The sequence below is a fragment of the Prionailurus viverrinus genome, chromosome D1, assembly GCF_022837055.1.
Source record: "Prionailurus viverrinus isolate Anna chromosome D1, UM_Priviv_1.0, whole genome shotgun sequence".
Taxonomy (NCBI): Eukaryota; Metazoa; Chordata; class Mammalia; order Carnivora; family Felidae; genus Prionailurus; species Prionailurus viverrinus.
In genome coordinates, this window is record NC_062570.1 from 16,612,922 (window position 1) to 16,636,859 (window position 23,938).

Below are 23,938 nucleotides of genomic sequence, written 5' to 3' on the forward strand. Positions count from 1 at the left end.
TTAAAGACTCCTTTTGAACCTCCACATGGACCTCCACGACCCATCTCCAGCCGTAGGGCCCCTGCTATCCCAAGCATAAGAGTTACTCTGGATCTAAGATTATGCCATTCTATCCCTGACCAGCACCTTCGGAAACATTAAGCTCCCCTTCCCCTAATCAAGAACAACACAGGTAAGCAGAGAACCTCTGAGGGAGGCGGCGAGAACCAGACCGGGTTCTCCAAGGCCAAGGAGCCTGATCTCTTAGGGGAGTGAGCACCTTCCTCCCTTACCAGACTTCCTCGGCCCCTCACCTTCCTTGCCCATTCTCACTGCCCATTCTCACTGGGTCCTGAGGCTTCTATCAGCAGACAATTCACAGATGACACCAGAAAGACAGGGCCTAATCACGCTCTTCCCCTGGGGCCACGAAAGCATGGTCTTGACCCAGAGAAGGCGAGAAGGTGCTGGGGGGGGTTGTGGGGGGCAGCAGAAAAGCCAGGCCCAACAGAAGTGGCTGCTTGCTGGAGAGGCTGAGGAGCAGGGAGAACCGGGGCAGTGGAAGCCCACCCACCCTGGAGGTCTCACTCAGAGAGCTGCCCAGAGGCATCAGTAGGATTCCAGCTGATACAGTGTGCAGACAGCTTTCCTAGGTAAAACAGGAAACCAAGGCCAAAGATCAAGCGGGCCTCAAGCCCCCTATCCCATGGCTCAGTCACATGCCCAGCTCACCTTTCCCAAGCAACACTTTTTCTCTCTGCAGCAGAGCACCCCCCCCCCCCACACCCAGACACAGACACACACCCCAAGCAGCAGACAGACTGAAGGAGGAGGGAGGAGGGGTGTCAGAAAAACCCGGAAGGAAGGAGGCTGGACAGACAGACAGAAGCAGATCCTGGCTTCACTGCTCCAGAGAGACACCCTCCAGACTCCCAGACTGTGAGGGACAGTCTCTTTCTCTGCTCCCAAGAGGGAGAAGGGGAGAGTAGACTTAGTGTCTCCTGAAACCAAATTCCAGTAGCTCTGGGATAGGACATACACCCAGACAAGTGAGAAGCCCTAAGCCTCACTTCTCTTCCCCATATTCCTCCCCCACGGTCTCCGGGGGGACCAAGGCAGAGGGAGCCTCCCCTTAGCAGAGCAGGGACACCTCCAAGGAACTGTGCGACTGCCCCACCCCCCAGCCAAGCCCACACCACTGAGAATCCTTGGCCGGGAGACTCCTCCAGTCACAGCCCCTGCTGCACCTAGGCACTGCTTGGGGGCAGAGGGTAACCCCAGCAATCCCCAATCCCAATGTACCTCTTTCTGGAGGCTCCCATTAGCCAGGGGAGGAGTGCTGGGGTGCTGAGACCCAAGGGGTTGGTGAGCCTGGGAGGGGGACTACATCTCCCAGAAGCCCCCAGGGCAGGGTTGCTGCTCCAGCTGGCCCAAGGCCGGCCTTGTTCTCTGCGCTAGGGTGGCAGGGTCCCCTTATTGCCCCTAAGCCCTCCCCCCTGAGCTCTGGGGCTGCCAACCTGATTGGGGGCCCAAGAGTAGCCACCACAAACCCTGAGGGCGTCCCCCACCCCTTAAACAGCCTAGGGGTGCTTGCCAGAGGGCAACAATCAGACTGTGTTCCCCCTTCCCAGTTCGAACTGGATCTCCCTCCTCGCGCCTCTGCCTGCCTGGCATGACTTTCGCCCTCGGCCCCAGCCCACCCCTCACCTCGCGCCGGTCGGGGGTCCTCACGCCAGGCCGGAGCTGGACACCATGACCAGGTCAGGGTCGGTGACTGGATTGGGGTGCTCCGGGTTGCCAGTTGGAGGTGCGGAGGGGGGCGGGCAGGCGGTGATCTTTTGATGCTGGATGCCTTGATCTCAATACCAGCCCGGGCCGGGAGAGGGTATCCGGGGGTCTCTGGGCGCCTGGGTTCCTGCCTCCCAACCGCCGAGCATGGTCTTGGGCGCCGGACACCGGCGGGAGAGCGTGCACACCCGCCCGGCCCGGGGCTCGGGGCTGGGGTCTCGGCCCCGAACCTCAGGGCTCCGGCTCCTGCTCCTCCTCCCTTCCTTCCTTCCTTCCTTGCTTCCTTCCTCCCTTCCTTCGCCTCCTCCTTTCACTTTCCCCGAGGCCCGCGGGGACGGCGGGCGCGGGGCGGGGAGGGGGCTGTCTGGGCGCTTATTGTTGGTCGGACGCCGAGGGTCCGGGTCGCAGCCCCCGGGCGGCGCGGCGCCGGGGGACCCAGGCGTGCGGGCGTCCGTCCGGCTGGCTCCGGGCGGCGGCGGTGGTGCAGCGGCCCCGGGTCCGGGGCATGTCCGGCCACTGGCTCCGCCGCGCGCCGCCGCCTCCCCGGGCTCCCCTGCGCTGCCGGAGCCTCGCTCGCCCCTCCACTCGGCTCCTCTCCCCAGCCTGAATAAGCATCGGGGCTCTCTGGCTGCCTCCTTCTGCCTTCATACCAGAGCCCGGAGAGGCCCCTGTCAAAATAAGAGCTCCCCCATCTCGCTCGCCTCCTCGCCCAACCCGGCTCCCCCAGCCTCCCAGTGGTCTGACTCGGTAAGGCGCCCGGCCGGCTGGCTAGCGGGAGGCAGGTTGGCCCGGGGGCGGGGAGGGGGTTTCTACCCTTCTCTCCTCCCCATTCCTGAGGACTGGGCACGAGAAGCCCCAACAACATCCCAGGCAACAGAGAGATTTGACAAACCTACCCTCCAATCTACACTGATTGGAAGGAGTGGGAGTTGCCTGGACTTCCCGCAACCCCCAACACACACACACACACACACACACACACACGCACACACACACAAATACTGGGTCCCCTTTTCACTGTACCCACCCACATTCATTATGCACTGAGCATCTCTTTATTCATCTTTCTTTCCTAGTAGATCATGAGGTCCTTGAGGACATAGACTGAGTTTTTTCATCTCAGTCCTCAGCCCAAAGTGAATGCTAAGAAAATGTTTGTGGAAGCAAAATCTTTGTCTTCGCAAAAGAACTCTCTCCTAATCTCAAAGTGCTCCACGCGTGGGTGCATGTGCACACACACACACACACACACACACACACAAGACCCTATAGGAGGATAGATGCAATGAAAAAGAAATTGTAAAGCCCTTTTAAAAAGCATTTCACCAATGTGATTTCGGTGTTCACCACAAGCCCGTGAGAAAGATGTTATGGCCCCATTATATCGGTGAGGAAACTGAGACTTGCATTTGTTAAGGACCTCCTCAGGTTTATACGGCTAGAACGTGAGAAGCCCAGAAGTGGAATTCAGGTCTCCTTATCCCAGGACACTTTCCCTGTATCCCACTGCTCCCACCTAAAATTAATACCAACAAGTAACAAGCAGGGGCTGCTTCAGAAAGAAGACCAGCAAACCTGTTTGCTCCTGATATTCAGTTCCACTGCCCTCTCTCTTCCCCTTCGAATAGATGGTCCCCAGATAGCTCTAGTCCTTACAGACCGCCCTCTCTCCTGACTACCTCTCCTTACATCTATGCCACTCAACCGAGTGCTTACTTAACGTTTTGTTTCTCCTGTATATATGTTTGGTTGCCCCAAAAGATTGAGGGCCCAGACCATGCTTTCTATGCCTCTACATTCCCCACAGCACTCAAATGCTGGGCTCATAGCAGGGCTTTCGTAAACACTTATTTGGTGGGTTGATAGTGCCAGCAGCTGGGGCCTGGGCAAGGTCTGAGGAGGCACAGGTGGAGATGAGGGACAAACCCTCAAAAACAGATAACCCCTGTGTGAGCCTCACATCGGTTTACAAATCATTTTCATGCACATTATCTCTAGATCATGTTTTGATCCAATCAACAAAACTTCCCCAAGTGCCTACTAACTGCTGTGCCAAACACCAAGCTGGGTCAGGAGTTGAATCATCACAACCTCATGAGGTAGGTATTCCCACTTAAAGGAAAAGAAGACTGAAGCCCAGAGAAACTGGGCTCAGGTTTGAAAGATCCTAGAGCCTAGGCAGTAGGCTAATTTCCTCTCCTCTCTCCAGGGTCCTGTGGATATACGTGAGCCACCAAGGCAAAAGGGCCATTTCTCAAACAGCGTGCTGGTTAGAAGGAAGGGCCCACCCCATTTGTGTGGATCAGTCTCCCCTTACATACATGACAAACCACATGGGCTTGTTATGATCCGTTTGGCACAATGCCCGGTTCACAGGAGGTCCAGAAAACTGTTCGCAGGAGTGAGAACTGTGTTGTAAGAGGTCTGTTAAATGTGGTACACAGTAAGTTCAAGCGTATTCGGCATGTCCTGTGGAGCAGCCATGTAGAGCGCTCCCCTGGGTGGGGCTGTGACTCATTGCCCCAGCGTAGGTTCCAGGTCGGGATGCGGAGCTGAGCTCCGAGCAGCCACGAGTTCTGGGTGGAACCCTGGAGCGAGCGAGGAGAGGAGAGGGGCCGGCGGCCCACTGCCGGAATCGAGCGGCTCCCTCTACTGGCGAACTCGGGGAATCACCAGGTGTTTCCGTGTATCTGTGTGTCACCGTGTCACGAGGAGGAGTGTCACAGGTGTGTCAGCGAGTGTCGGTGGAAGTGCCAGCACGGGTAGAGGTGAGTGAAGGTGCCTGCTCATGGAGCAGTGTGGGTGCGACAGTGCCATGCGGGCCTGTCTCTGCAACCACAGAATGTACACACACAACCGTATCATGGAATACAATTTACTTTGGGGCTGGAGGCGGAGGGGGAGTGAGGAGGGCGGCTCTAGGGCTGCATATTATCTGAGATTACCTCGTGAAGTGATTAGGACGAAAGTCGGTTCCAGCTGAGACTCCTCACCAACCTCATACCGATGGGAGGAATTCAGGACTGAAGAACAGTTCTTGGGAAGGCACTCTATCCCCTAAAGGAACTGACGACCCAAGAAAGGGTTAACTTTGAGCCCTACAGTGGCTTCAATCATTGGCTCAGAGCACTGTCAATCAGAGTTCTGGGGCGGGGTTCTCGGGCCGCCTGCGGACTGCCCAGGGCCCCTCGCTTGCCCCTAGACCCCTACATCATTTTACTTCTGGGCTGCGCCCACACCCCTATCTTGGTGGAGACACCTTCCTGGGCCTGGAGGAAGAGCAGATCCGGGCATCCTGGCTTCCCCACTCACTCCAGCTGCCTGGCTTCCTGATAGATGGTGATTATTATATAATAGACCTGCTGGACAGAACCGTGCCAGCGCTCGGAACACTTTGCCCCCTCCTCGAAGCGTGCCCCAAGGTCTGGCACCAGCCGCACCAGAGCCCGCTGCCCAGCTCTGCCGGCTCCCCCAGCACCACCTCCACCTCCGGGCGGGAGACCCCTGGGCCACCTTCCCCGGTGGACCTGGGGCCACGTCTTGGGATGGGGCGGGCGCCAGGCTGGGAGTCGGGCGGGCGCCCAGCAGGTCTCAGTGTCGGCCTGCAGAGTTTGGCTTTACCAGCGCCTCGCCGGGATTGTGGGACCCACCTGGCCCCTCGAACCTGAACTTGGAACTTGGGAGCCAAAAGAGGTGGGGATAGGGGGCGCAGGGGCCAGGGTGGAAAGGGAAAGAAGTTTGGGAAAGGTGCGGGGGCAGGAAAAAGGAGCCTGGGTGAGGGGGCCGGCAGGGGCAGTGGGGGAGGGACTCTTATCCTGACAGGGCTCCCGCCTTCCCCGACTGGAGGGTTTGGAAAAACTGAGCAGGCAGCCAAGGCTTGGCTGGAAATCCTGCAGCCCACCCTCCTGGGGACACAAAGCTGGAGGGCGGAGGCAGGGCGGGGGAAGAGAGCACGACCCCGGGGAGGGCAGGGCCTCTTTTGGGGCTGGGGGCCCAGGGGCCAGGTCCCTGGGGAGGGGGTTCCTGGCGCTGTCTCCCTGCAGTCTGTTTCCCCCTTCTCCTCCACTCCCCCTCTCCTCGCCCCCCCTCCTCCCCCTCCCCGGCTCCAGTCTTGCAGATTGCGGGCAGACTTAACTCCTTGAGTGCCAGCCTGGTGGACTCGGAGGTGGTGACGCTGGGAGGGAGGGAGGAGGGAGGAGACTCCGGACCCCACTCCCACCACTGTTTAACACCTTGTGGCCCGGAACGCAGTCTCGGGATCTGGGCTGGTCAGAGCCCTGGAAGGTTGCCTGGTACTCGAGGAGAGATACACAAAACCCGGCACCCGAGAGCTGCGTAATCTGGCCCATTCTGCTGCCAAATCTTAACCGTCTACACTCCCGCCACCCCAGTCCTCTGTGTCTCTCCCTCCACTCTTCGGCTGCCCTCCCCCCACTACCCGACCCACCAGTCGTTACAAAGGTCCCCGGCCGACAGAAGGCTCGTGAGAACCCGGAAGTCTGGGTTCTGTGGCTGCCCCAGCATTCTCTGTATCCTCTGTGAGGCCCAGCGCGGGTGACCACAACCCGTGCCTCTTTTGCCTCCAGGGGGCTCCTTCACCTTTCTGCGGAGGTAGCTGCCCAACTGAGGCAGGGAATGGTAGCCTCCGCCAGCCCCGGCTGGAACAGGGGCCTGAGTAACTGGAAACCCTGACTTCACCTCCACCCTAGCCCCTTTCTCGGGCAACACCCCCTGCGCCATCAGATTTGCCTTCCAGTTCGGCTCTGAATGACTCTGCCCGAGCAAAGTAAACCAGGCCAGGCAGGAAGGGGTTAACGGAGCTAGCCGACTCCGTGTGAGAGCCAGGTGAGGCACCGCCCATCTTGGCCCTCAGGTGTGTGTGGGTGGGGACGTGGAGGGACACCGACCTAGGGGCCGCTTTTTTGCCCCCTGGTGGCTAGATCTGGCCTAGCAGTTGCAGGCGGAAGCCGCGCGCCGCGCCGGTGGGGATGGGTGGAAAGACTTTGCAGACAGTTAGAGGACTCCTCCTGCGCGAAGAACACTTCCGGAGGGAAACAGAATCCTCTGGGAGAGCTCGTGGAAGCAGGGAACTCCCACAGGCCCTGCCATGTCCCCCTCACTCAGCGGGCTGCCTCAGCCACTTCCAGATCTTTGCCCTCGGGGACTCCACTCGCGGGTCTCAGGTGCCCAGGGACCTGGAAGAGGGAGGGGGGAGTGAAGACATAGGCTCTGTCTCAACCTAATAGAGGAGGTCAATCGTGGGGCGCTGCTCCTCACCTTCTTTTTCTTCTTGTGCCCCCAGCCTTCCCAGAACTCCCATTCCCTCTGGACCCCAGCATCATATTCAAACCTGTAGTCAGGCTTCCGAGCTCCTACCAGCTACCCTGGCACACCTCAGCTTCCCTCCCCTCCAGCCAAGTGGCCCTCTGGGTTTCTCCTCATAAAAGAATCCCTCTTGAGGGATTCTAGGTGCTCACAACCGCTTCCCCTTATCCCCCTCAGGGCTTGAGACCCTTCCTCCCCTCCACCCCAAGCCCTTCCAGGTTATTGAAGGCCTTGTTCTTGAGGGCTTCCTTCCTTCTTTTTTGCTGTTCCTTTCAATTGGCTCACTTCCCTCCCTCTCCCCATTTCCCATTATCCTCTAAGACTTTCTTTCTTTCTTTCTTTCTTTCTTTCTTTCTTTCTTTCTTTCTTTCTCTTTCTTTTTCATGTTTATTTATTTGTTTTGGAGAGAGAGAGAGACAGAAAGTGCATGCATGTAAGGGGCAGGAGGGGCAGAGAGAGAAAGAGAGAATCCCAAGCAGGCTCCGAGCTCACTGCCGGAGCCCAACTCGTGACCTGAGCCGAAATGAAGAGTCAGGCCGACTGAGCCACCTGGGCGCCCCAAGAATTCCTTTTTCTATGGGCACTTCATGCACACAGGGACCCTGACTGACTCAACATTTCCCTTTTCCTCCTGGAATCCTTCTCTGACCAACCCATGGACTTATTCATTCAAAAACCATTTTTGAGGACCTACTATGCACTGGGCACTGGATGAGATGATGAGTATATGTTGGGGAACAAGACAGATGTGTCACCCTCAGAGCCTGCAGTCTAGGTGGGGATGGATGGATAAGTGAACAAGTGATCTCAGTTCATTGTCACGAAGCCTTGGGGAGCATCTCGGAGAGACACCTATCCTGGACTTGGGAGTCTGGAAAGTTTCCGGCTTGGGAGCAACATCTGAGCTGAGACTTACTCTAGCCTAAGGTGTGGTTCCGCCCATGTGAACAGTACATCTCACTGGAGGCCTAAAGATAGAACAGGATTCCAACAAGGGACCTCACCAGATGTTATGGGGGGGGGGGGGGATCTCTAAGGCTGCACTCCCAAACAACCCATTTCTTTTTTAAGATTTTTTTTTTTTTTTTTTTTTTTTTTTTTGGGCGCCTGGGTGGCTCAGTCAGTTGAGCTTCCGACTTGGGCTCAGGTCACGATCTCACCGTCTGTGAGTTCGAGCCCCGCGTCGGGCTCTGTGCTGATAGAGATAGACAGCTCAGAGCCTGGAGCCTGCTTCGGATTCTGTGTCTCCCTCTCTCTCTAACCCTCCCCCACTTATGCTCTGTCTCTCTCTGTCTCAAAAATAAAATAAAACATTTAAAAAAAATTTTTTTTAAGATTTTATTTTTTATTTTTCTGACTTTCTTTGAGATTTTATCTTTTAAGAGCCCACAACCCCAAGATCAAGAGTCGCACGCTCTACCGACCGAGCCAGCCAGCTCTCCCCCAAACAACCCATTTCTAATAAATTTTCCAAGTCCCAAAAGAAAGAGGACTAACCTGAGAATCTAGAGTATGTGACCTTGGCCTAGTCACACCCAGTCTCTGGGCCTTAGTTTTTTCAAATGGAAATCAAGAGGGTTGGAGTTTATCTTCAGGCTCTTTATCAAGAAGATAGCAATTAAATAGAAGGCTTGGTTAGTTAAGAGAGAAATACTCACTTAACTCTGGTGGGCTTGGGGAGGGATAGCAGCATTCAGAAGCCCTGGAGAGGCTACCACAAGCAGGGGCCCAGAGAAAGCCATCTCCAACCCCTCACCGTACACGTTGACTAGCAGGTTTTTTTTTTTTCCTTCAATGTTTATTTTAATTTTTTTTATAACAACGTTTATTCATTTTTGAGAGACAGACCGTGATGGGGGAGGAGCAGAGAGGGAGGGAGACAAAGAATCCCTAGCAGGCTCCAGGCTCTGAGCTGTCGAACTCACAAACTGCAAGACTGTGACCTGAGCTGAAATCGGACATTTAATTGACTGAGCCACCCAGACACACCCTATTTATTTTATTTTTGAGAGAGCGAGGAGAGAGAATCCCAAGCACGCTCCACGCTATCAGCAGAGTCCGACATGGGGCTCGAACTCACAAACCTGTGGGATCATGACCTGAGCCGAAAACAAGAGCTGGCCACTTAAACGACTGAGCCACCCAGGAGCCCCATCGCCTGGCAATTCTGAGTGCTGGGAACATTTAATTTCTGCCATCAACTGAAGGCAAGAGCCTTTCTAAGACGGTGCTGGGAGGAGCGAGCGTGGGGGCAGGGAGCACACATAGGATACATTTAGTTGCCGCATTAATTTGCTCTCAAGTGTAGCACTCCAGAGCTTTTGTTTTTAAGAGATAGAATGTTCGCAAGAAAGGAAACTGAGGCCCAGAGTGGTGAAAGGACTTGCCCCACACCACGTGGCTGGTGAGCAACGGCTAGAAGCGATGCCCAGGCCTCCTGATTCCCAGTCCAGACCCTTTCCACCACACCACTGTAGCATTTGCTTCCAACTTTCCATTGGACTTCTTCCTGTGTCTGGCTCATTTCCCTGGGAGGCCACGAGATCTGGGAAGGCAGGCTTGGCCTTCTTATCTGGACATCCCCCAGAGCCTGGTGCAGAGCTCTGAACACAGGGAGGGGTGCCCAGATGCCCCAGGCACCCCCAGCCCCCCTTTTCTGTCTCATCGTGAGTCTCTTTACAGGCACGGAACTCTCTGGCCCAAGGGAAAAATGGCACCCCCGGATTGTGGACAACCCCCTGAACGAGGCATATCCTCAGTCCCAGCAGGGCCTAAAGCCTGCTCTGTGACTTCCAGAAACTGCTCTGTGATGGACTTCCGGGGGCCTTATTTTCCCCATCTGTCAAGACCCATAACCCCTTCTAATTGCTAGGGTACTTGGAACTTGAAGTCCCAGATGAGGAAATGTTTTTACAAGACGTAACTCTGAGGTAAGGGAAGAAGCTTCACGATCCAGTCTGTTTCGCAGAATCCCGCAGCCTCGGGACCCCGTCTGCTGGGACTAGGGTACCGCCTCACGGGGTGCCCACACCCTCGCACTGTGCCGGACCCCGCGGAAGTTGCAGGAAACGAAACCTGAATCTATTCTGCGATCCCGCCAACTAATTTCCCACAACCAAAAATAATTTCCACAAGGAATCCCAATTTTCGCTTGTATCTCTTCGGGCTGCTCCAGTTCATGACCTACAACGCCGCTTGCTCAAATTCCCTTCCGCGTTTTCTGCTGCACCTTGCAGCAGCTACCTGTCTCTCTGACTCTCTCTGTCCTCTGGAGTCAACAGAGCTTTGCTGCCTCTCTTTGCTCGATCTCTTCTCCTTAGCGTATGGACTGGCTTAGCCTGTCAGGCTTCATTATTTTCCGTTTCTTTCACCCATTACCCAGATTCTAACACACAAGGAAGCTGCTTGGTTCCTGCCTCCTGTTTCTCCCCGGCTATTCTTCCAGTTCTCTGTATCACAAAAGCCCTGGAACTGAGTGGGCCTAGACAAGATGGCCAACAACAGGTGAGGGATAAAATTATCTTGGGGTGGGGGCAGGGAGAGGGGAGGCAGAGGGAGGCTGGGAACAGTCAATGATGGATAAGTTTTGATCCTCTAACAGGCACCTGCCCTCAAGGAGCTTATGAGGTGGAGACAGTTAAAACACAATAAACGTTGCTAAATAATTAAAAGATGTGGACCTGATGTGATCAGCGCGGCATCCTCGGGGAGACCTGTGGAGAAAGAGGAGATTGACCTCAGGTCCAGGGGAGGGCAAGGGCTTAGTAAGGGGACGGAAAGAAGAAAAGCAATGGAATCACAGATCTTGGTGGGAAGGGGCCTCACCAAAGAACAACTACCTAGTTCAGGTTCTTTCTGATGCTCAGCTAACAGCCCTGGCAAGCAATGGATCAGTCACCGTCTTCTTGAACACCTCCAGCCGTGGGAAACTTACTGTCTCCCAAGGAAGCCAGTTCCATTTATGAACATTTGTGGGGTTTTTTTTTTTTAGTTTATTTCTTTATTTTGAGAGAGAGAGAGAGAGAGAGAGAGAGAGAGAGAGAGCTTGTGCACCAATGGGGGAGGGGCAGGGAGAAAGAGAGAATCCCAAGCAGCCTTCATGCTGTCAGCACAGAGCCCCATGTGGGGCTTGATCTCCTGAACCATGAGATCATGACCTGAGCTGAAATGATGAGTCAGACATTCACTTAACCGACTGAGCCACCGAGGTGACCCTGGCTTTTGGTTTTAATTAAAGTTATTTCATGTATTTAAAGTAAGTCTAGGCCCAACATGGGGCTTGAACTTACAACCCTGAGATCAAGAGTCATGTGCTCTACTGACTGAGGCAGCCAGGCAGCCCTATGAATGAGCATTTGTTTTTCCTTCCTTTGAGCTGAACTCTCTCCCAGTGGTCTTTACTTATTAGTCCGCACGCGCTACCTCCTCGGGTCACAAAACGTAAGACTCTAAGACTCGTTCTTCCTCCTCATGATAACCCTTCACTTATTTGAGCTTCAATGACTCCTGACTCTTCTCCTCCTACCCAACCTAAATATTCCCAGTTCAATAAACCCTCACTCCCATGATAACACCTGGCCAACTTAGAGTCAAGCAAGGCTGTCAATCCTCTCCTTTATTCCAAATACCATATCTCTATTAATACGACCTAAAATTGAATTTACTTTGGCAACCATATCATGCTGATGACTCAGACTGAACTTACTAAACCCCTCATTTCTGTGATTCTGTTTCACCCGAACTGCTTTTTCTTTTTTCTTTTCTTTTTTCTTTTTTTTTTTTTCACGTGAACTGCTTCTAAGCCTCACCATTGTACAATGCTGAGGTCTTACACGGACCTTTGATCATTTCATCTTGTTAAGTTGGCCTGACATTCTACGCATGGAGACGATTGGGGGATCCTTATCTTGTCCTTCAAGGTGTTTACTATCCTTCCAGGGCTATATGTGTGAAATGTGCTACTACGTTTTCATATCAGATAATGATAAAAATATTTAACGGGACAGAGATGAAGACAAAACTCTAAATGACACAGTTGTCCTCCTGGTTGATACCGGTCTGTGTCACACTGAGACGACGATACATGGTTTTGTAGGTGGGATGGAGTCAGATGGTAATGAGCCTCCAACAGGTAAAGAAAGAATAAGAAAATAGATTCAGAAGGTTTTTGAGCACAAGAGTCTTATGGAAACAGGTTGACGTAGCAAAAAATAAAACAAAACACCAACTTTGGAACTCTGTGCATCTGAAGCTGAATCTCAGCTCGGTCGCTTTCTCGCTGTAGAACTTTGAGCAAATTACTCTAACCACTCAGAACATCAGTTTCTTCTCTTGTAGAATGGGACAACGCCTCCTCGACTGTGGAGATGAAGTGAGATGATATATATGAAAAGCCTCATACATAAAGGCTCTCAATAAACTAAGAAGAAAAAGCGGGAGAAGGAAGGAGGAGAGAAGAAAGTCGCGTTGAGAACAGGCTTAGTTTCGGCGGCGGTGTTGGGGGGGGGGAGGCGGGTAGGGGTGGCAAATTTATGATAGGCCCAAGTTAAAAATCCAAGTGTAAAATGAGCCTCTGGTGAGGCCCAGATTGACTGGGTGCTTGGTCTAGGGCAATATATACGAAATGGCGGAGCGCTGGAAGTGGCTGTGGGTGCCATTTCAAAAGGAGAAGCGATTCACCTTGGATTCTGGCTACGTGTGTGGAGAATGACACAGAGGAGACACGGGAGCACAAAGAGAGGAAATGGATTAGGGAAGAAGGGTTCAGGGGCGTCTGGGTGGCTCCAAGTGTCCTACTTTGGCTCCGGTCATGAACTCACGGTCCGTGAGTTCGAGCCCCGCTTCGGGCTCTGTGCTGACGGCTGGGAGCCTGGAGCCCGCTTCGGATTCTGCGTCTCCCTCTGTCTCTGCCCCTCCCCGGCTCATGCTCCGTCTGTCTTTCAAAAATAAACATTAAAAATTAAAAAAAAAAAAAAAATAGAAGGGTTCGTGTTTAGAGTGGTGGAAGTTGGCAGGATAGTAGGACATCCCAGGGGGTATGACCAACGAGCGGGTGGAGAGATTTAAGGGGAACTGCGTGCAGAAGAAGGCAGAGGGAAGGTTAGGTGTTTCGGAAGCACCCTGGTAGCTGTAGCCATTGGGTCGGGTCTCTGAAGGTGAGGTGGGAAGGTGGGAATCGAACCGACAACAATAGCCTGCAGGACACCCCAGAGCTACGCTGATTTCCCTCCCCCCCCCACCACCTGTCAGAGCTGAACCGGAAAAACTCGACCTTACATTCACCTTTGCATCATGGGCCTCAGTCCAGGGCCCGCTGGGACCCGAACCCTGTCCCTCCAGGCCTCTCTGCTTCTCGGCCCTGATATCAGAACGCCAGGAGTTCTTATCTGGCCAACGGACTCTAGCTTGTTGCTACAATCATGGGCTGGAAAAGGGAGAGACGGGAGGGGACCTGCAGAGAGAGATTTGGACGGAAGCGGGTGGGGACAAATGGAGAGCGAGTGAGAAACACAGAAGCTGGGACAGGCAGGGCAAGGTGGGCACCATGAGGAGGTAGAAATGCGGGCTGATGGAGGAGAAAAAGAGAGACCGAAGGAGGGGGCAGAAAAAAAAGATTTGCCGAGAAACTGATGAAGTGCAACTGAGAAAACTGTTGCCATGGTGACGGGTCCAGAGGAGGGAGTAGGAATATCAATCGGATTACGAGTTGGGGGAACGGGGAGGGGATCGCTCAAGACCCAGAGGCAGTGCCCCCCACCCCCGCTGGCCGGCCCCAGCAGCCCTCCCGCAGCGTGAGGACCACCTTCCTGAGAGGCCTCCCAGAGGCCAGCCCAGGGAGGACCGTGGGGACACAAGCATGGGAGGGGCCCGGGGTTCTGGCACTTTCTCCCCTCCTCTCCAGCCTGGGCTGGCACAGATCTGTACCCCCCACCCCCCCACCCACCCCCCACTTCAGCGTGCCTCACTGGCTCTGGGACAACCTGCTCCACCCACCCTACTTTCTGTCCTCCCCACGTCTCCCTCCTCGCAGCCCCCAAGTGAAGCTGGGGGAGGGGACTTGTGTTAAGAACCTACTGTGTGCCCCGCACGGTGTTGGGCACCTCGCGCCGTGTTTCATCCGGGGCCTCACCGCAGCCCCGTGGGCTAGGTGCGCCACCCCCACTGGCAGACAGGAAACCCAGACCAAGGCCCCAAGCTGGAAAGTGGCCGCCGCCTAGCTGGCCCATCTGCTCCAAAGCCATTTTCTGGCCTCCGAGCCCCCTGCCTACCCTTCGCGGCCTGCTTTCCGCCCCCTCAGGCCAGGATGGGAGGTGCTGGGGGGGGGAGGCCCCGTTCAAGGCTCGAGCTCCATTCCTAGAGACAGAGAATTGGGGACACTTGAGGCAAATGTGCCACAGCCAGCGCGGCCTCCAGGCTAAGTGGGAGGCGCAGGGGAGCTCAGAGCTCAGGGCTAAGGGAGTGGGGAGGAAGGGCTGAGGGGGAGAGGACTGTGGGGCTGGGGGAAGCTCTGAGGCAGGCGTTTCCGGCAGAGCTGGGGAGAAACTTCCAGCAAGGCCCAGTGGGGAGCACTCAGGCTTGCAGCGTCTGAGCTGGTGAGTGAGTGTGACTGGGGGCTGGTGTTTGATTGCAGGTCCCTGCAAGTGGAAGTGGCTATGTGGTGGCGGCGGGGGGGGGGGGGGGGGGGGGGGGCGGTCTCCCTCCCCCTCCCTCGGGCGGCTGTACAAATAACAGTTTTGTAAAGGGCACCGGATCTGATGTGCATATCAAACAGGGCCTGAGGAGATGGGAGAAGGCAGAGTTCAGGGCTGTGACCCTGGGTAGCCGTGCCAAGACTACCCCTCCCTGCCAGAGGGTGGAGTGGGGTTCCAGAGGATTCTGACCCCTTCCCACACGCCTTGCTTTTCCTTCTGGGGGCCACCTTGAAACACCTCCCTGTTCTCTCTGGGGATTGGCTGGAGCCACAGCCTAACCCGGAAGTTGCTGGGGGTGGGGGGGTGGGGCAGAAATTAGCTCGACCCCAAGAGGGGCTAAAGGTCACAATTCTGTTGCCCGCCCCCCCCCCCCCACCGGTTCGCTGGGTTTGAGTTCCCAGGTCTCTGCCCCTCACCCCTGTAGAGGGGGATGAGGGGATAGAACCCCCTTCCTCTGCAGACGTGACCCAGGGAAGACTGACCCAGACCGGCTCACCCCTTCACACTCCACCAATATCCCGGGAAGCCCTCCTGACCTCCTTCCCCTGCCCGTGTTAGGTTTCTACAGACGACTAGAAGGGGACCCGGCCTAAGGTAAAAAAACGGGGGAGGGGGTGGAAGGGAGTCCCCCCCCCCCCCACCCTCCTCTTTCACACCTGCCCTCCCGAGGCCAAGCCCTTCCCTGAACCCCAGACCCAGCTCCACCCAGACAGCCAGTCCTTCAGCACCCTCTTGTCCAGCCCCGTTGTCCTCATCCACACACCCTCACTCCCAGACTGAAGCAATCTCCATGACTTCTACTTGCCAAAGCCAAGGAGCCCGCTTCGAATCTCCCTGGGGCCCTATGAACCAGTTTGCTGTGGGCCATGGGTCCTGGAAGCATTCTTCTTTGGGGACCTGGGACACCACTCCCTCCTGGCTCTTTTCTTTTTTCTTCTAGGGAAGCTTCTCAGTCTCTTTGGCAGGCTCCTCTTTGCCTTTGACCCTAGACCCTGGTGTTCCCCAGGCTCTGTCCTTGCTCTTGTCCTCTCGCTGGGCCGCGCTCCTCCCCCAGGCTGCAGCTGTCACACCAGGGCCCACAGCCTTCCTGAGCTCCAGACCGGGAATCGCAGATCTCCAGCCCCTCCCAGAAAAACCTCCTCCCACCACCACCTGCACCCCAGCTGGTGAGGGTGCCGCCATCCACCCAGCTGCCCAAGCCACAGCCTGGGAGGCATCCTTCACCCTGCTCCCCACCCCACCCCATAGCCCTCCCAGCCAAACCATCACCTTAGAATTTTCTCTTCGGTCATTTCTTGCCCAGAATTGTATCTCAACAGTGTGTCAAGAGACATCTAAAATATCTCCCAACCACTCATCCAACACAATCTCTACAGTACGACGAAAATCATGTTTATAAGATACAAATTTGATCATGACACTCTCCAGTTTTAATCCTTCAAGGGCTTCTTTGTGTCCTTAGGATAAAAATTAAAATTCTTTAAACGGGCTTACAAAGCTCTTCATCTGGTCCTGGCTGCTTCTCCAGTGACTTCCCCAAATTCTACTCTTTTTTTTTTTTTTTTTTAATTTTTTTTTTTAATGTTTATTTTTATTTTTGAGACAGAGAAAGAGCACGAGCGGGGGAGGGTCAGAGAGAGGGAGACACAGAATCTGAAGCAGGCTCCGGGCTCTGAGCTGTCAGCACAGAGCCCGACGCAGGGCTCGAACTCATGGAGAACTCACGGACCGTGAGATTGTGACCTGAGCTGAAGTCGGACGCTTAACTGACTGAGTCACCCAGGCGCCCCTCTTTTTTTTTTTTTTTTTAAGTAGGCTTCATGCCCAGCGTGGTGCTCAGCGTGGGGTTTGAACTCACGACCCTGAGATCAAGACCTGAGCTGAGATCAAGAGTCAGACACTTAACTGACTGAGCCACCCAGGTGCCCTCCATCAAATTCCACTTTAAACCTCCAGTCGCTTAATGAGCATTTGCAGCTCTTTCAGCCTAGAACAATCTCCCCTCTCCTTCCTCCCTCCACCTTCGCCCTGCTAATGCCTACTCAACTTTCAGATCTTCACTTATTTACTACTTCCTCCAGGAAGCCCTCCAGGACTGCCCAAGCCCATGTAAGTTACCCTTTCAGTGAGGAGCCTCTCGGGCAAGTCATTTAGTGGCTCTGACCTTAGTTTCCTCATTAATACAATGAGGAGAATAACAGTAGCCACCCACAGAGTTTGCTCTGAGGATTAAGCAAGAAAATATAGGAAGGACTTAGTGCAGTGCCTGACATGTGGTAAACACTCGATAAATAATAGCCGTTAGCGTTACTTTTTCTACTGAAATCCTGCTGCAGTGAAATAGTGGACTCTTCAGTATCTCCCATTATACCATAATTTTCCGGGAGAGCAATCGTACTCACCTCTGAATGCCCGGTACTTAGCACAGTGTCTGGTACAAAGGCATGTAAGAAACATTTATTGAATAAATTAATGCATATTCATTCGGGCCACTATTATTTCTTGGGTCGATTAGCTCTCCTTCAGGCCTAAGGAGAGGCTTAATTACCCCGCAGTCAAGCCTCCACCTTTCCTACAATACTGAATTTTGCCACTTCCCCGCTTAAACCCTGTCAGGGGCTCCTGACAGTCTGAAAAACATGGTGGGCCAGGCCTTTGCAGGGCGGTTGCCCAGAAGATCTGCTTCTTTAGATCTGCGCCTCCCCTCCCTCCCCTTCCACTGCCGTCCCTCCTTGCCAGGCTCTGCCCCACTGGCTACAGGGAACCCCTCTGCTTTGACAACCCTGCAGCCTCTATCCCTTCAGCCTCAAATATGCTTCCTCCTTGCTCACTAGCAAAACACCACTCCCCTTCCGACACCCTGTCCCAGAGGACACCATCTGGGGCACCCGGTGGCAAAGTTGGCCTCAAAGATGTATGCTGTTCAGTTTCACTGATTTGGTTACCTGCCTGGCCCCAGGGGTCCACAGCCCCTGTCCGACCTCACAATGTTGTGATCCATCCAGCTGCAGTGAGGGCCTCGACTTTCTCTCCCCAGCAGCCACCTGGATGGCCGCCACTCTCCCTCCTGTCCCCGTCCACACGCCCATGCTTCATTCGACCTTGACCTCACCCCTCAGCGCCCCACTTCCTGGCACATCCAGTCACTCCTTTCCGTAACTAGCCCCATCTTGTTCTCCAACCCTTCAGGCTCGCCAATACCCTCAACTTTCCGTGCCTTGAGTCTGGACAACCTGACAGTTGTATCATTTCTGCACTCAAGCTGTTGTGTAATTTGAAAAACTCCCATAATGTCAAAGTTAGTGTGATGGTTAGTTTTATGTGTCAACTTGACGGGGCCACGGTGCTCAGATATTTTGTGAAACGTTATTCTGGATGGCTCTGTGAAGATGTTTTTTGGGGCAAGATTAACATTCAAATCAGTGAATTTTGAGGGAAGGCAGATTATCCCGTGGTGTGGTGGGCCTCATCCAATCAGTTGAAGGCCCTGAACAAACAAAGACTGACTTCCCCTCTCGCCTGCCCCACAAAGAAGGATTTCTGTTGGTAGATCACCTTTGGACTCCAACTGCAACTCTTTCCTGGGTCTCCAGCCTGCCTGCCTCCCCCTTTAGACTGTGGATTTGCCAAGCCTCCACGATCACATGAGCCAATTCCTTAAAATAAACCTCTCTCTATATATACACATCCTGTCGGCTCTGTTTCTCCAGAGAACCCTGACTAATGCAGCCAGTGCCCCTGAAGACCAGTGGTCCCCAAGCTCAGCTGGGCCACAGCCACCAAACAGCCTTCCTCAAGGCCCCTGGTAGCTGTGTCCTCCTCTTCCCACAAATAGCTACTCAAACTCTCACCCCTCCTCAGGCCCAAGCCCTTCTCCCCACTGAGTTTCCTACTTCCCAGAGAAAGTGGAGCCATCAGGACAAGCTCCCTTAATTTGCTTCTTTTTTATTTAAAAAAATTTTTTTTCAACGTTTATTTATTTTTGGGACAGAGAGAGACAGAGCATGAACGGGGGAGGGGCAGAGAGAGAGGGAGACACAGAATCGGAAGCAGGCTCCAGGCTCCGAGCCGTCAGCCCAGAGCCCGACGCGGGGCTCGAACTCCCGGACCGCGAGATCGTGACCTGGCTGAAGTCGGACGCTTAACCGACTGCGCCACCCAGGCGCCCCTGCTTCTTGACTCCTCCTGTGGTTCTCCCCCCACCCTCTCTCCACAAAAGTATCGCATTTCTCTCCCTTTTTGCCCCATTAGTTTCTCTCTGCTTTGAGAGTGTCACTCCCATGGCCAGAGGCTAATGACTCCACCTCTGATCTGAACCCCATTTTCTCCCTCCTCCAGTCACACCCCTCTCTCTCCTACGTCTTTACCTTTTTTTTTTCTTCTTGATGCCTATTTATTTTTGAGAGAGAGAAAGAGAGAGAACGAGCAGGGGAGGGGCAGAGAGAAAGGGAGACAGAGGATCCCCAGCAGGCTCTGCACCATCAGGACAGTGCCCCATGTGGGGCTTGACCCCACAAACCACAAGATCATGACCTGAATCGAAGTTGGAGGCTTACCCACTGAGCCACCCAGGTGCCCCTTTACCTTTAAAAACACAGCAGGTGAGCTTTTTCTGACCCCAAACTCCCCTCTCCTTCCTTGTCTCCTTGTCTTCCTTTGTTTTACCTCTGCTTCTCCCCTCCCGGTCATCTCTAGACTCTTGCAGTCTGGCTTCTGTCTTCCTCACCTACAGGAAGCTGCTCCGAAGGATGTGTGTCCTTCAAGATGCCAAGCCCAGTGGACATTTCTCAGTCCTCCCCTTTGTATTAGTTGTCTATTACTACATAACAACGTACCCCCGAACTTAGCAGCCTGTGAGAACAAATATTATTCTGAGAGTCAGGAATCAGGAAAGACTTAGCTGGGCAGTTCTGGCTGAGTATCTTACGAAGGTGCAGTGAAGATGTTGACCTGGACCACAGTCATCCGAAGGCTTGACTGGGGCTAGAGGATCTGTTTCCAAGCTTGCTTATTCTCATGGCTCTTGTCTAGAGGCTTCGGTTCCAGGCTGGATGTTGGCAGGAGGCCTCAATCCTTTGCCATAGGGACCTCCCCGTAGGGGTGCTCCTATGCCTTCCAGAGTGAACGGTCCAAGAGAGAGCAAGAGGAAGGTGCAAGTCCTTTTATGATCTAGCCTCAGAAGTGACCATTGCCCCTGCTGAATTCTACTGGTCGCACAGACTAACCCTGCTACAATTTGCCAATCCATTACCTCCTGCCAATCCCTTCCCACACTGTTTCCAAAATGCTCTTTCCACAATTAGAACTCCTCAGAGGCTCTCTGTTTCCTTTAGGGTAAAAACCAAGCTCCTTAGTATAGGATCCAATGCCACCGGTGACCCAGCTGCTGGCGAGGGGTATTGTCCCACTCATCTTTGGAGACCTCTTTCTAGCCAAGGTGTATTTGTTCACGGTTCCCAGAAAGTGCCAGGATAATTCACTTCTCTGAGCCCTTTCATACGCTGTTCCCTTTTTGGAATATCCTCTTCCACTGATTTCTCTTTTTTTTATTAAAAGTGTTTTTTTTTTTAAGTTTATTATTTATTTTTGACATAGACAGCTCAAGTGGGGAGAGGCAGAGAGAGAGAGAGAGAGAGAAGAGAGAGAATCCCAAGCAGGCTCTGTGCTATCAGCACGGAGCCTGACGTGGGGCTCAAACCCATGAACTGTGAGATCATGACCTGAGCCAAAACCAAGAGTTGGATGCTTCACCGACTGAGCCACCCAGGCGCCCCATCTTCTTCCACTTACTTTAGCCAGGCTACCTCCAGTTCATTCTCCAAAACTCAGCAACTTGAGAGCAGGAATGGCTTCTCGTCCTCTCTGTGTCTCGCCTATCATGGCAACTACCACTGAGCGGTTGTTTGACAGATGTTTACTGAATGAATACACGAGTGAGCAGGCAGTTCCTGTGTGCCTGGGACCCCGGTGGCATGCTTAGCATACAAGGAACAGCTGGCTCACATCTCCGTCACCTTCCCGTTCACACTACCTTTCCTGCCCAACCATTTCCCCCTGCATCGATGCCAGAATTGGGAAAACAAATTCCTATTTCTTCCTTTTAATTACTTAATTTTAAGTAGGTTCCATACCCAACGTGGGGCTTGAACTCATGACTCTGAGATCCAGAGTCGCATGCTCTACTGATCAAATTCTGAGCGGCTCTACTGATCAAATTCTATCCCACCTCATTCCCTACTAGCTCTGTGACCTCAGGAAACTCATTTATTGCCTCTGAGCCTCTAGACTTCATCTGCAGTCAGGGTTAAAAGAGAAGATAAGGTGCATTGCTTAAATTAATATTTATTGAACCAGATATCATGCTAGGCACTCTTAAATAAATTAGCTTGAGTGATGGTCATATTAGTTCAGTGAGACAGATTTTAGGCCCTTTCTGCAGAGGAGGAAACTGCAACAGGTAGGTAACATGGTCACAAAGCTGGAAGAAGATTTGGGGTAAGTGGTTGTATCGTAGGGAGCATTACAAAAAATAAAGGAGCATCCAGGTCTCTTTCAACCCTGAATGACACACAGATTTTCCTTCCCTTCCAGCCTTTTCCTCCGATCTCAAGGATTGAGGCCCTGCCGTTTCCCATCAGACCAACATTTGGTAAGCCCTGCATATTACTTCTCGATCCAAGTCCCCAGGACTCCCCCAGTCTGCTCCCACCGACTGTGACAGTGATGGCCAATATTCCTTCTGCACCTTTATTTTAAAGCGTTTTTATACCTGTCATATCTTGCTAGATGATTGAGAAGGAATGAGTCTTCCCATTTTACAGGTGAGAAAACTGAGGTTCAAAACGGTATCACCTATCATCAGGAGGACAATAGTCCCCATCAGAGGCTCACATGCCCATGGAGTCAAGTGGACATGGGTTTTTTTTTAATTTTTATTTTTTAGTGTTTATTTATTTTTGAGACAGAGACAGAGCGTGGGCAGGGGAGGGGCAGAGAGAGAGGGAGACACAGAATCCAAAGCAGGCTCCAGGCTCCGAGCTGTCAGCACAGAGCCCGATGCGGGGCTCAAACCCAAGAACCGTGAGATCCTGACCTGAGCTGAAGTGGGACGCTTAACTGATTGAGCCACCCAGGCGCCCCAAGTGGACGTGTTTTTTACTGACTGGCAAGCCGAAGAGTGGCATCCGGAGCAAGAACCATCGGTATACCAGACAGAGCTGGGTTCCCATCTGAGATCCCGTGGCTGCAAAACTACTACATTCTAGAAAAGATAAAAAGTACCATAATTCAGAAAGAGTAGGTCTGCTTTAAGAGCTAACCTTTTAGTCCAGGCAGAAGAGAGAGGTTAAGAACTCCCTGAAGGCAGAAACTTATTTTGCCTTTGCGTACCTGGTGCCTAGCACAGTTCTGGTACTTAATAAAATGTTTGTTGACTTGAGTACGGAGCTTGGCAGGAAGGAGGCAGAAGAGAAAACTTGCGTGAGTTTAGAATCAAGAATCTGAGGGGGAGACAGCCTAGGAGGTGTGGGTCCAAGAGAGAAACTCCAGACATTTGTGGCCCTGGTTCCTTTACTCCAAATCGTGAGGACATCCTCCAGAGGCACAGGGTGCTGTGGCTTTAAATGACTTCCGTGTGTCAATGAATCTGCTCTGCTAAAAGAGTTATCCTCTTGCTCCTGCGCTTGGCCTCCCCCTCCTCGCAGCTCCCCAAACCCTTCTCGGCCGCTGTGATGGGATAATTAGATGCGAGAGCTCAGCACAGATGATGCTCCAGTTGCTTAGCAACTAATGGTTTCCATGGAGACCGCAAAGCACAGCCTCCAGAGCAGCCAGTGAGCAGCTCGGCAGGGCAGGGAGAAGACGCAACTCTCAGTTCCTCCAGAAACCTGGGGAGGGCCGGGTGGGGAAGGGGGGCTGGAGGGAGAAGGGAGGGCTTAAAGGCACAGGGCCCTCTTATCCCTTTAAAATCTGGCCAGGGCTCTGCCCTGCCCTACTCCACTCTGTCCCACTCATACTTTCAGATGGGATGGGGGCTTAGATGTGGACCCACCACAACGCACCTGCAAGAAATCCGACCTCTTCTTTCTGCTTCTTGCTTTATGAGTGACATGGGAAGACATACCTCCCAAGCCTGAGCATAAACATCCTTCCGGGTTAGTGATGGGATTTGAAGAGCGAGCATCAGGAAGATCCCCTCGCTCCTAGAATGCCACCACCTACTTCTTCCCTCTCTCCGAAGTTCTCCTCAACGTGCAAACAGTCCTCTTTCAGTTTGTAGAATGATGGTAGGATCTGATGGAAAAGAGAACAAAAGCCAAGGTGCCGGAAAAACAGAATTCAGTTCTTCACCCCAAGGCAGTCTGTTCTGGGAGACTGGGGAAACACACCTGCCCCTGATCCCCACCAGTGTGTGTGTGTGTGTGTGTGTGTGTGTGTGTGTGTGTGTACGGGGTGCAATATGGAACATCTGGCAATTCAAAGTGTGGGCCTCTCAGACTAGCATCAATTGGTGTTACCTGGAAACTTGTTAGAATGTGGACTTTCAGGCTTCACCTCAGACCCACTGAATCAGAAACTGCATCTCATCAAGATCCCTGGTGATTCATAGGCACATTCAATGTGGAGAAGCACTGGTCTGAGACCCTCTGACCCTCTGCTTGGGTCTGTGAGTTCTATCTTTACCCTCACCCCCACCCCCCCACCCCGGGCTCACACTCCAGGCTTTGAACCCACCCTTCTTCCCACCATCGGAGTAAGGACACAGCCCCACCAACCCTTTGCTTCCTTACAGGACCCTGGCCCTTCTCTGGGTCTGGGGAAGACAGAATAGTTCATGACACAGAGACCTACATCAGCGCTCTCCGTACAGCTCTTGGCCTCTCCCTGTGGAGTATCCCGCTTCCCACAGGTGACTTCCTCTCTGAGTCTGTTTCCACATCTGCAAAAAGGAGCCTGTGACATCTGCAGCCCCTTGGCTGTAGGGGTAAGTATGTTGGCTCATGTCCACAGTGGGCACTTTCTCCTCGTCTCTCCTTGCTTTCTGCTTATAACTCCCCTTTCACTTCGGTCTAATCCAGCACAGGGCTGGGGGATGCGGTCAGAGGAGTTGTGTCTCTTTTTCATTTTCTCTTACCAGGTCTGTTTCTCCTCTTTAT

At 53.4% G+C, this 23,938-nt stretch overlaps 1 protein-coding gene and 1 long non-coding RNA gene across 6 annotated transcripts in view; one reads left to right on the forward strand and one right to left on the reverse strand.

The window, feature by feature from the left end:
- BCL9L (BCL9 like) overlaps positions 1-3,920 on the reverse strand; it is a 30,056-nt gene extending 26,136 nt beyond the window's left edge. For 2 of the 4 annotated variants that reach the window (XM_047824038.1, XM_047824036.1), the window contains exon 1: positions 1,687-3,920. The gene's annotated coding sequence lies outside the window, so the exon portion shown is untranslated. The remainder of the gene's footprint in view (positions 1-1,686) is intronic. The other 2 variants (XM_047824039.1, XM_047824040.1) reach the window with 1 other exon arrangement.
- LOC125147072 (uncharacterized) lies at positions 3,914-12,948 on the forward strand. 2 transcript variants are annotated; one of them, XR_007144999.1, is made up of 3 exons: positions 3,914-5,460; positions 9,775-10,596; positions 12,430-12,948. It is a non-coding gene; the product is annotated as an uncharacterized LOC125147072 (long non-coding RNA). The 2 variants fall into 2 exon arrangements; XR_007145000.1 differs by lacking the exons at positions 3,914-5,460; positions 12,430-12,948 and adding an exon at positions 10,694-10,763 and having other exon boundaries at positions 9,122-10,596.
- Positions 12,949-23,938: the final 10,990 nt, after the last annotated feature.